The sequence below is a fragment of the Jaculus jaculus genome, chromosome 3 (assembly GCF_020740685.1).
Source record: "Jaculus jaculus isolate mJacJac1 chromosome 3, mJacJac1.mat.Y.cur, whole genome shotgun sequence".
NCBI lineage: Eukaryota > Metazoa > Chordata > Mammalia > Rodentia > Dipodidae > Jaculus > Jaculus jaculus.
Genome location: NC_059104.1, coordinates 183,866,804 through 183,877,200, shown reverse-complemented (window position 1 = coordinate 183,877,200; position 10,397 = coordinate 183,866,804). Strand labels below are relative to the sequence as shown.

Below are 10,397 nucleotides of genomic sequence, written 5' to 3'. Positions count from 1 at the left end.
CTGCTGATAAAGGTAAGTTTTAGCTCCTCAGCAATTAACTCTTACAGTAACTCTGTGAATCACTTCAACTTTTAGCTTCTTTCCTACCACAATATACATTTAAGTATGGCATTATTTTCCCCCTAACTTGTATTGATATGCTGCATTATCAATTGACTCCACTCTGTGCATCTGGCTTCACCTGGGTACTGGAGCGTCAAAGCCAGGTCTTGAGACTTTTAGGTAAGCACTTTAACTGCTGAGAGAGTACCCTCAAAGCATGACACTGATGGAAAGCTAAAGGAAAAATACCCAAGCCAAGATAAGTATTCTCCCCTCCAGGGACAGACTCGTGGATGTTCAGGCCAGATCACTGGGCAAAAAGGAAAAGAGAGAGAGCTGGGCTATGTGGGTCACCTCTTTATATGGATCAGACATTCAATCAGGGCGAGCCTTGTCATCAGATGCAGGTGGAGTAAGCAGAAACCTGATTGGCTCAGATCTGGGGGGGGGGGGGCAAGATCACTTCGTTCATGGATCAGAGGGCTGACCTAGAGAGGCTGAGCTGAAGAAATTCTGCTGGGCTGTCACTGGCCACCATCTTAGAGAGACAGGATCGCACCCAAGCTTCAGTTTGGGCCGGATGGACAGGATGGCGTCTCCTTGTCCCTTCTTTGGGCTTCTGGCCCCAGGTAGCTGCCTGAAAGAAGCTAGCTTTCTCCTACCTCGCCCTCAAAGTGAGGGGGTGCCGTGGAGAGCCGTCTCTGTAATTTATACTCTGAGGGCTCTCATCTGTCGCAGTTCTCTTGACGCTGGAGACCCCTGACTTGTGGTGAAATGTTTTTGTTTATATTCATGGAGTCTCACCTGTACGAGTTTTCTGATGATGTCTGAAAGGTGACTTCCAGGTAAATGTTTTCCTGCATCCTGCACCTTCACAGGACTCCTTGCCTGTACGCATTCCGTGATGTGCCGCGAGGCAGCACTTGCGGCAGAAAGCTTTCGCACATTCCGTGTGTTTGTAGGGTTTCTTACCCGCCTGAGTTCTGTGATGTAGAGTAAGATTTTTTTCTTAGCAAAACTCTTTCCCACACAGCTTACGTTCAGGGGGTTTCTCCCGTGTGAATCCGCTGATTGCCAGTGAGCTCTGACTTATGCAGAAAGCCTTGCTACATGCTGCATGTCCTCGTGGTCGCTCCAGTGTGAACCCTCTGCTGTAGGGCGAGGTGTGACTTTCCACAGAAGGCTCTCCTGCATCCCCTCCATTCGGAGGGGTTCTCTCCTGGGTGAGTTCACTGAAACCTGCTGAAGTTTGTCTTCCAGTAAAAGCCCTTGGCACATGTTCACACTCGTAGGTTTTCCCTTCTGTGGATCTGATGGGGAATGTTCACTTCTGACTTCAGAAAGAAGGACTTCTTCGGTTCTGTATGGACAGAGAGCTTTTCTCTTGCATATGCTATTTCTTATGTTCTGGGAAGTGTGATTCGCTAATGAAAGATTTCTCATATTCATTATTATTCTTGTTGCTCTCTTGTGTATATTCCCTCATGATTACTGAGATTACACTCGTTGCACCTAATACTCCAGATATCATATTCAAAAGATTCCTCCCAGGCTAGAGAGATGGCTCAGTGGTTAAAGGTATTGCTTACAAAGCCTAATGACCTAGGTTTGATTCCCCAGTACCCATGTAAAGCCAGATGCACAAAGTAATACATGCTTCTGGAGTTCATTTGCAGTGGCAAGAGACTCTGGTGCACTTATGTTCTTTCTCTCTCTCTCCTAGAAAAAAAAAAAAAAAAAGGCCAGGCATAGTGGCACACACTTAAAAAAAAAATACACACATTTTAATTAATTTATTTATTTATTTATGCATGTATTTTGGGAGGCAGATAGAGAATGGTCATACCAGGGCCTCCAGGCACTGCAAATGAACTCCAGATGCATGGACCACCTTGTGCATCTGGTTTACATGGGTCCTGGAGAATTGAACTTAGGACCTTTGGCTTTGCAAACAAGTGCCTTAGCCACTCAGCCATCTTTCCAGCCCTAAGCCAACTTTTAAAAATTTTATGAATTTATTTGCAATAAGGGAGAGAAAAAAAAATGGTGATGGCACACACTTTTAATCCTAGCATGCCAGAGGTAGAAGAAGGAGGATCACCATGAGTTCAAGGCCACCCTAAGACTACAGAGTGAATTCCAGGTCAGCCTGAGCTAGAATGAGACTGACCCTACCTTGAAAAACAAAACAAACCAAAAACACCTCTGCCTTTAGACCAAGGCTTTCCTTGGTCTAAAACATTAAAAATAGCTGATTTATGCATCTTCTCATGATCACTATAGAGAAATATATTCTTCCACAGAGCAAGCTTTTTAGGACTCATTCCTGATGAAGTTTTAGAATGAAACCCTACCTCAGAAAAAAAAAAAAAGAAAGAAAATACCTTCAATAACCCCAAGACTCCCACCCGCACCTGCTCCTTTGGTCTGCATGTTCATAAGCTGCACGTCAGCTCTGGTGAGATGCAGGGTGCCTCTAGCATGTGCAGAGGTCCCTTCCCTCACCATTTACTGTGTTTGCAATAAATGGTTGCCTTCCGTCACAGTTCGAGTCCACTGTCTTTCTCTTCAACTTTCCTTACACACTAGTAGCCTACTGTGGCTTTGTTCTCAAGTAGATGGCAGGGATCATTTCCCATTTCTGAGCAAACCGGTGACCTCGCTGAGGCTTGCCCAGCGCCAGCCAGTGTGCCACAGTGTGACACAGGGCAGGGCAGAGACACCCGGACACAGGAGGCGGAGCCCAGAACCAGCCCTGTGATAGCACCCTGGCTTAATCTTACTTATTTATTTATTTTTGGTTATTTGAGGTAAGATCTCACTCTAACTCAGAGAGAGAGAGAGAGAGAGAAAGAGAGGAGACAGACAGAGAGAATAGGTGTGCCAGGGCCTGTAACCACTGCAAACGAACTCCAGATGCTTGCGCCCCTAGGCTTAAGTGGGTACTGGAGAATTGAACCTGGGCCCTTTGGCTTCGCAGGCAAGTGCCTTAAATGTTAAGCCTTGTCTCCAGCTGCTGGTATCTTTTTTTGAGACAGGGGCCCCATGTAGTCTAGGCTGGCTTTGAACTTCTAATCCTCCTGCCAAGTGCTGGGATTATAGGCATGTGTCACCACTCCTGGTTTATTTTTAGCAATTTAAAGGAAGAACACAGGCAGGAATTGAATGGGGGTAGTTTTAAGATTAAACTGGGCTGGGCATGGTGGCGCACACCTTTAATCCCACTACTCGGGAGGTAGAGGTAAGAGGATCACCATGAGTTCAAGGCCACCCTGAGATTGCATAGTGAATTCCATGACAACCTAGACTTGAATAAGACCCTACCTTAAAAAAAAATGAAAAATGAAAAAAATAAGCACTAGAAGTACAGTACCTACTTTGGAAAGTATGGCAAACCTCAGCCAATGCTGAGGCATATGTTTTGATGCTAAAAGCTAGAATATAAAAGCCTTCACTCAGGTTCCGATGAGTTCTAGGCCACCCTGAGACTACATAGTGAGTTCCAGGTCAGCCTCAGCTAGAGTGAGATTCTATCTTGAAAAAAAAAAAAAAGAAAAGAAAAGAAAAGAAAAAACAAAACATCTTTGCTCAGTTTTTCATCACACACAAAATTTGAACAATTGATAGCCTGCTTTCACACCTCAGAGGTCAAAGGAAGTCCTTTTAAACAGAAAAAAAAATAAATTCAAAAGGAGTTAATCTATTGGTCTACCACTGCTCTGGCCTGAATACCTATGTTTTTATAGTCTACTCTTGACTTTTTTTTTCAGTGTTGAAAATTCAACATGGGGCCCCATGCATACTAGGCAAGCACTCTACCACTGAGCTATGTTCAATTGTTTCTATTCTGATTTATTTTTAAAACTTAAAATGCTCCAGCCTGGTGTGGTGGCGAATGCCTTTAATGCCAGCACTCAGGGGGCAGAGGTAGGAGGATTGCTGTGAGTTCAAGGCCACTCTGAGACTAAAGTGAATTCTAGGTCAGCCTGAGCTAGTGAGACCCAACCCAAAAAAAAAAACAAAACAAAAGCGGGGTGTGGTGGCACACGCCTTTAATCCCAACCCTCGGGAGGCAGAGGTAGGAGGAGCGCCATGAGTTCCAGGCCACCCTGAGACTACATAGTGAATTCCAGGTCAGCCTGGGCTAGAGTGAGAGCCTACCTTGAAAAACCAAAAAAGAAAAGAAAAGAAAAGAAAAGAAAAGAAAAGAAAAGAAAAGAAAAGAAAAGAAAAGAAAAGAAAAGAAAAGAAAATGCAAATGCTCCATCATTTTCTCCTGCCATCACGGAGCTTCCCCTTGAGTCCGTAAGCCAAAATAAACCCTTTTCTCACATTAAAAAAATAATAATAATTAAATTCTGGACTAGGGAGATGCTCAACCTGAGGAACTGAGTTCCACCCCATCAGGCACATCTAAAGCATGGCTACTCACACCTCTAAGCCAGTGCTGAAAGAGACAGACTAGAGGTCTCTGGGGCTGTCTGGTCAGCCAGGCTAGCCTAAAGATGACATAAGCACCAGGTTCAAGCAGAGGCACAATCTCAAGAACATAAAGAAGAGTGAGGGGGCTGGAGAGATGGCTTAGTGGTTAAGCGCTTGCCTGTGAAGCCTAAGGACCCTGGTTCGAGGCTCGATTCCCCAGGACCTATGTTAGCCAGATGCACAAGGGGGCGCACACGTCTGGAGTTCGTTTGCAGTGGCTGGAGGCCTGGCGTGCCCATTCTCTCTCTCTGCATCTTTCTCTCTCTGTCTGTCGCTTTCAAATAAGTGAATAAAAATAGACAAATAAAAAAAAAAAAAAGGAAGAAGAAGAGTGAGGGCTGCAGAGTTAAAGGCATTTATTTGTAAACCCTGATGGCCTGAGTTCAATTCCCCAGTATCCATGCACACATAAAGTGGTACAGGTGTCTGGACTTCATCTGCAGTGGCTGGAGGTCCTGTGTGTGTGTGTGTGTGTGTGTGACATTTTAAATATATATGTAAATAATAATTTATTTATTTATTTTTATTGACAGCTTCCATGGTTGTAAACAATATTCCATGGTAATTCCCTCCCTCCCCCACTTTCCCTTTTAAACTTCACTCTTCATCATATCCCCTCCCCCTCTCAATCAGTCTCTCCTTGTTTTGATGTCATGATCTTTTCCTCCTATTATGATGGTCTTGGGTAGGTAGTGTCAGGCATTGTGAAGTCACGGATATCCAGGCCATTTTGCATCTGGAGGAGCACATTGTAAGGAGTCCTACCCTTCCTTTGGCTCTTACATTCTTTGTGCCACTTCTTCCACAATGGACCCTGAGCCTTGGAAGGTGTGATAGTGGTATTGCAATCCTGAGCACTCTTCTGTCACTTCTCAGCACAATGATGCCTTCTGAGTCATCCCAAAGTCACTGCCATTTGAAAAGAGAAGATTCTCTACCAAAAGTGAGAGTAGGACTGAAGGGATAGATTAGCAGTTAAGGCATTTGCCTGAAAAACCAAAGGACACGGGTTCGATTCCCCAGGATCCACGCTACCCAGATGCACGAAGGGACACAAGTGTCTGGAGTTTGTTTGCAGTGGCTGGAAGCCCTGGCATGCCCATTCTCTCTCTCTCTCTTTCTCTCTCTCTTTCTCTGTCCCTCTGTCAAATAAATAAATATATTTTTTTAAGTGAGAGTAGCATTAATAAACGGGTATGAACGTTAAGAGAAGTGCTTACTGGGCAGTTTGGTGGACATAGTATATACATTTAGCCAGACAACAGCAGATGTTACACCCCTAGTCTCATGACTACTGCTATTGTAGGTTTTCAGGATCAGGGATGTATTCCCTCCTATGGAGCAGGCTTCCAGTCAAATTAGAGTGTGGTTAGTTTTCCCCATAACAGACATGCCATTATTGCACCCATTGGCTCATTTGGTCTGGCTGGCCAAATTTAAGGCCACTGTTGTCCACTGTTGAGTATCTTCACTGGTGATTTCTCTCTCCCCCATTGAACTGCATGCAGCAGTGATATAAGAGCTAAAGAGATGGTGACTTAGTGGTTAAGGAGCTTGCCAGCAAAACCAAAGGACTCAGGTTGGATTCCCCAGTACCAATGTAAAGCCAGAAGCCCAAGGTAGTGTATGCATCTAGAGAAAAATGGAAACAAATTAAATTTCAATAATAGGAAAATGCTAAAAGTTAGGTTGTTAGACTAGTATATAGCACTACACATGTTGATTATACAGCCTTTGTATAGGGCTGGGGAGATGGCTCAGTGGATAAAACACTTCCCTCACAACTCTAAGTACATGAATTTGGATTCCCAGGTCCTATATTAAAAAATAATAATAATGCTGGAAGGGGCCGGAGAAGTGGTTTAGCACTTACGGCCCTTGCCTGTGAAGCCCAAGCACCCAGGCTCACGTCCCTAGTTTCCACTTAAGCCAGATGCACAAGGTGGTGCATGTGTCTGGAGTTTGCAGTGGCTAGAGGGCCCGGGCATGCCCAGTCTCTCTCTCTCTATCTGCCTCTCTCCCTTTATCTCTTTCTCTCAGAAAAGTAAATAAATAAATAAAATTTAAAAGAAAAAAAAACTGGAAGCAGTAGCAGGCTTCTGGAATCCTGGAGGGAGGCAGAGACAGTAGAACGTCCCAGGAGCTTGCAAATGGAGCTCATAGTGAACAAGGGAAACCCTGGCTCAAGATGAGTTGCTTTGTTTTAAATTTTTTAAAAAAGATATTTTATTTTATTTTATGACCCCAAATCATGTAACCTTAAAAACTAGTAACCCAGGCTTGAGAGATGGCTCATTAGTTAAGGCACTTGCCTGTGAAGCCTGAGGACCCAGGTTCTGTTCCCCGGTACCCACATAAAGCCAGATGCTTCATTTTCAGTGTCTAGAAGCCCTAACATGCCCATTCTCTCTCTCTCTCTCCCTCTCTCTCCTTGCAATAAACAATAAAACAAAAACCAAGGTTCTCCAGGATGGTGCATACTTTATTTTTTTAATAGTTAATTTATTTCATTTTATTTATTTGAAAGAGAAAGAGGCAGAGAGAGACAGAGAGAATATGGGCGCGCCAGGGCCTCCAGCCACTGCAAATGAACTGATGCATGCACCACCTTGTGCATCTTGCTTATGTGGATCCTGGGGGATCGAACCTAGGTCCTTTGATTTTGCAGGCAAGTGCCTTAACTGCTAAGCCATCTCTCCAGCCATGACGTGCACTTTGATGGAGACAATGCAAGTGCAACTGGCATTAGTGTGTGAACCCCATCGGCACTAAACCCCTGCTCTTCTTGACTCAATTTCCTTTTTTCTTCTTAAGCTTGGTTCTTGAATTCAAAGGCAATTTCAGTGTCTAGCACATGGCTTGTCCTCAGTTAACATTTGAACAATGGAGTCCCCAGCATCGGCTCTAGCCATGTGCCATCTAGCACACACCCTTTTTTCAGGCGTGGGAAAGTCATGTCTCCTCCTGCAGTTCACAAACACGCGCTCCAGCCTGCGCATGACCACACAGTAGGTGTGTAGCTTGGAGCCCATATGATCAACATCAGTGGTAAACAGATCACACTCCAAAGCTGGGGTACGGCTGGGCAAGAAGCCTTCCGTTCTGTCGCCCGTCCTACGACAGGAGAGCGGCTAGAGTACTACATTACAAGATGCGACACCTTCAACCACCCGACTCCATGGTCAGAGGACGCCCATCATCAGCATTCAAGCTCCAACATGCTTATCATGCTGATAGGAGATAAAAGTGACCTCGAGCCGGGCGTGGTGGCGCACGCTTTTAATCCCAGCACTTGGGAGGCAGAGGTAGGAGGATCGCCGTGAGTTCGAGGCCACCCTGAGAATACAGAATGAATTCCACGTCAACTTGGGCTAGAGTCAGACTGTACCTCGAAAAGCTAAAAAGAAAAAAGAAAAAAAAGGTGACCTAGAATCCCACCGGGATGTGAAGAAAGAGGAAGGGAAGGCCTTTGCTCAGGAACATGGACACACATTCATGAAAACTTCGGCCAAAACAGCCTGCAATGTTGAGGTGGCCTTCATTAACACAGCCAGAGAGACACACAGGAGGCCCAGCCGGGTTTGTTGATGTCCACAGTGAAGCAAACGGGCCCCGGCAGTCGATTTCAAGGCCAGCCAGACTCAGTGCCTCGCAGTGGAACTCTCACGGCACAGGCTCTGACTGGCTGCTCTTGGACATCTGGCCTGAACTCTGTTTTTCTCCTTCGGGAACAGCTTCGGATCAGTCAATCTAAAGAGGTCTTGGTAGGACATGGTGGCGCATGCCTTCCATCCCAGCACTTGGGAAGCAGGGGTAGGAGGATGGCTGTGAGTTTGTGTCTAGTCTGGGACTGCAGACTGAGTGCCAGGTCAGCCTGGGCTAGAGTGAGACCTTCTTACTTGCTTTGCCTGAGAGCAGCCTCTTTTTTTTTGGGGGGGGGGATGAGGAGGGTCTCACTCTAGCCCAGGCTGACCTGGAAATCACTATGCAATCTCAGGGTGGCCTCAAACTCACAGTGATCCTCCTACCTCTGCCTCCCAAGTGCTGGGATTAAAGGCGTGGGCCACCACACCAGCCAGCCTCTTCTTAATGGGTGATGCTTCACTCTTCTACTTAAAAGACTATAGAAAAATTGGCCCTTGCCGGACTGGTCCTCCTTCAGGGACATGAACATTCCATATAAATCAAGCTGCTTATCCTCATTTTAATTTCTAAAATGTTAGGATAAAAGTTGATTGAGCTGGGCATGGTGGCGCACGCCTTTAATCCCAGCACTTGGGAGGCAGAGGTAGGAGGATTGCCATGAGTTTGAGGCCACCCTGAGACTACATAGTGAATTCCAAGTCAGCCTGGGCTAGAGTGAAACCCTACCTAGAAAAAAAAAAAAAAAAAAAAAGTTGATTGATGGCTTAGCGGCTGCCTACAAAGTCAAAGGACCCAGGTTTGATTCCCCAGGACCCACGTAAACCAGATGTTCATGGTGACATGTGCTTCTGCAGTTCCTTTGCAGCAGCTGAAGGCCCTAACATGCCCATTCTCTCTCTCTCTCTCTCTCTCGCCCTCTTTCTTTCTCTCTCAAATAAATGAAATAAATAAAAGTTTTTAAAAAGTTGATTGAGCTGGGCTTGGTGGCACATACCTATAATCCCAGCACTTGGGAGGCAGAGGTAGAAGGATCTCCTTGAGTTCGAGGACCCCGAGACTACATAGTGAATTCCAGGTCAGCTCCAGTGGGATTGCTCAGTGACTTTGTAGCCCAAGCATGTGGAGTGTTCAGCAATAGGGTCTTACCATCTATTCCTGTGGGAAATCAAGAGCCTTGGCAATGGCCTATAAGGTTTTGAGGGCATCAGGGACCTCCCTGGCCAAAACTCACTGGCACTAAAAATTTTCTAGTGATAACCTATGATTCTGGTTGTGCCATTGTCCAAAAAAGTACGTTTTCATATAACTTTCTTCTTAGATTTTGATTAACCCTTTTCCCACCTTTCCTTTACTCAATCTCTTCCCCTGATCTCCTGAGACTACATAGTGACATAGTGAACTCCAGGAGTTAAACCATAAATCACAACTAACATATTATAGTTACAGCCATAAAAGTAATTTTAAACATAAAGGGGAACTTAAATCTTTCCATTCCCAGTAATCTGTTCATGTGTGTGTGTGTGTGTGTGTGTGTGTGTGTGTGTGTGTGTGTGTGTATATATATATATATATGTATGTATGTATGTATGTATGTATATGTATATGTATATGTATATATACACACACATACATAATGCCATCCCCTTAAGTACCCACCCTCCTCCTTCCCTTACATCTTCTTTCTAGCTACTGAGTGCCCCCCACCTTTGGTTTGTCAAGATAGAGACTCACTCTGTCCCAGGCTGACCTGGAATGCACTCTGTATTCTCAGGGTGGCCTTGAACTCACAGTGATCCTCCTACCTCTGCCTCCCGAGTGCTGGGATTAAAGGCGTGCGCCACCATGCCTGCCTGCTACTGAGTTTTATTTCAGCTCACATAAAAGTCCAAACATTTGTAGCTAGGACCCATATATGAAAGAAAACCTGTACGACTTGTCTTTCTGAGGCTGGGTTACCTCACTAAATATAATCCTTTCCAGGTCCATCCATTTCCCTGGGGGTGACAGGGAGTCCTTGAACTTTCAGTCCTCCTTGCCCCAACCTCCTGTGTAGCTGGGGTTACAGGCCTTTGAAACTAGACCTGGCTCTCACTGAGTCTTAAATGGAAAAGTATGTAACATCCTTTTGGGCTATATTATTGTTTCCTCTTATGTTTTTGTTGTTGTTGTTGTTTGTTTGTTTGTTTGTTTTTCGAGGTAGGGTCTCACTCTGGTCCAGGCTGACTTGG

The 10,397-nt window shown here is 45.1% G+C and overlaps 1 pseudogene; it reads left to right on the top strand.

Moving 5' to 3' along the window:
• Positions 1-7,407: 7,407 nt before the first annotated feature.
• LOC101610865 lies at positions 7,408-8,278 on the top strand (annotated as a pseudogene).
• Positions 8,279-10,397: the final 2,119 nt, after the last annotated feature.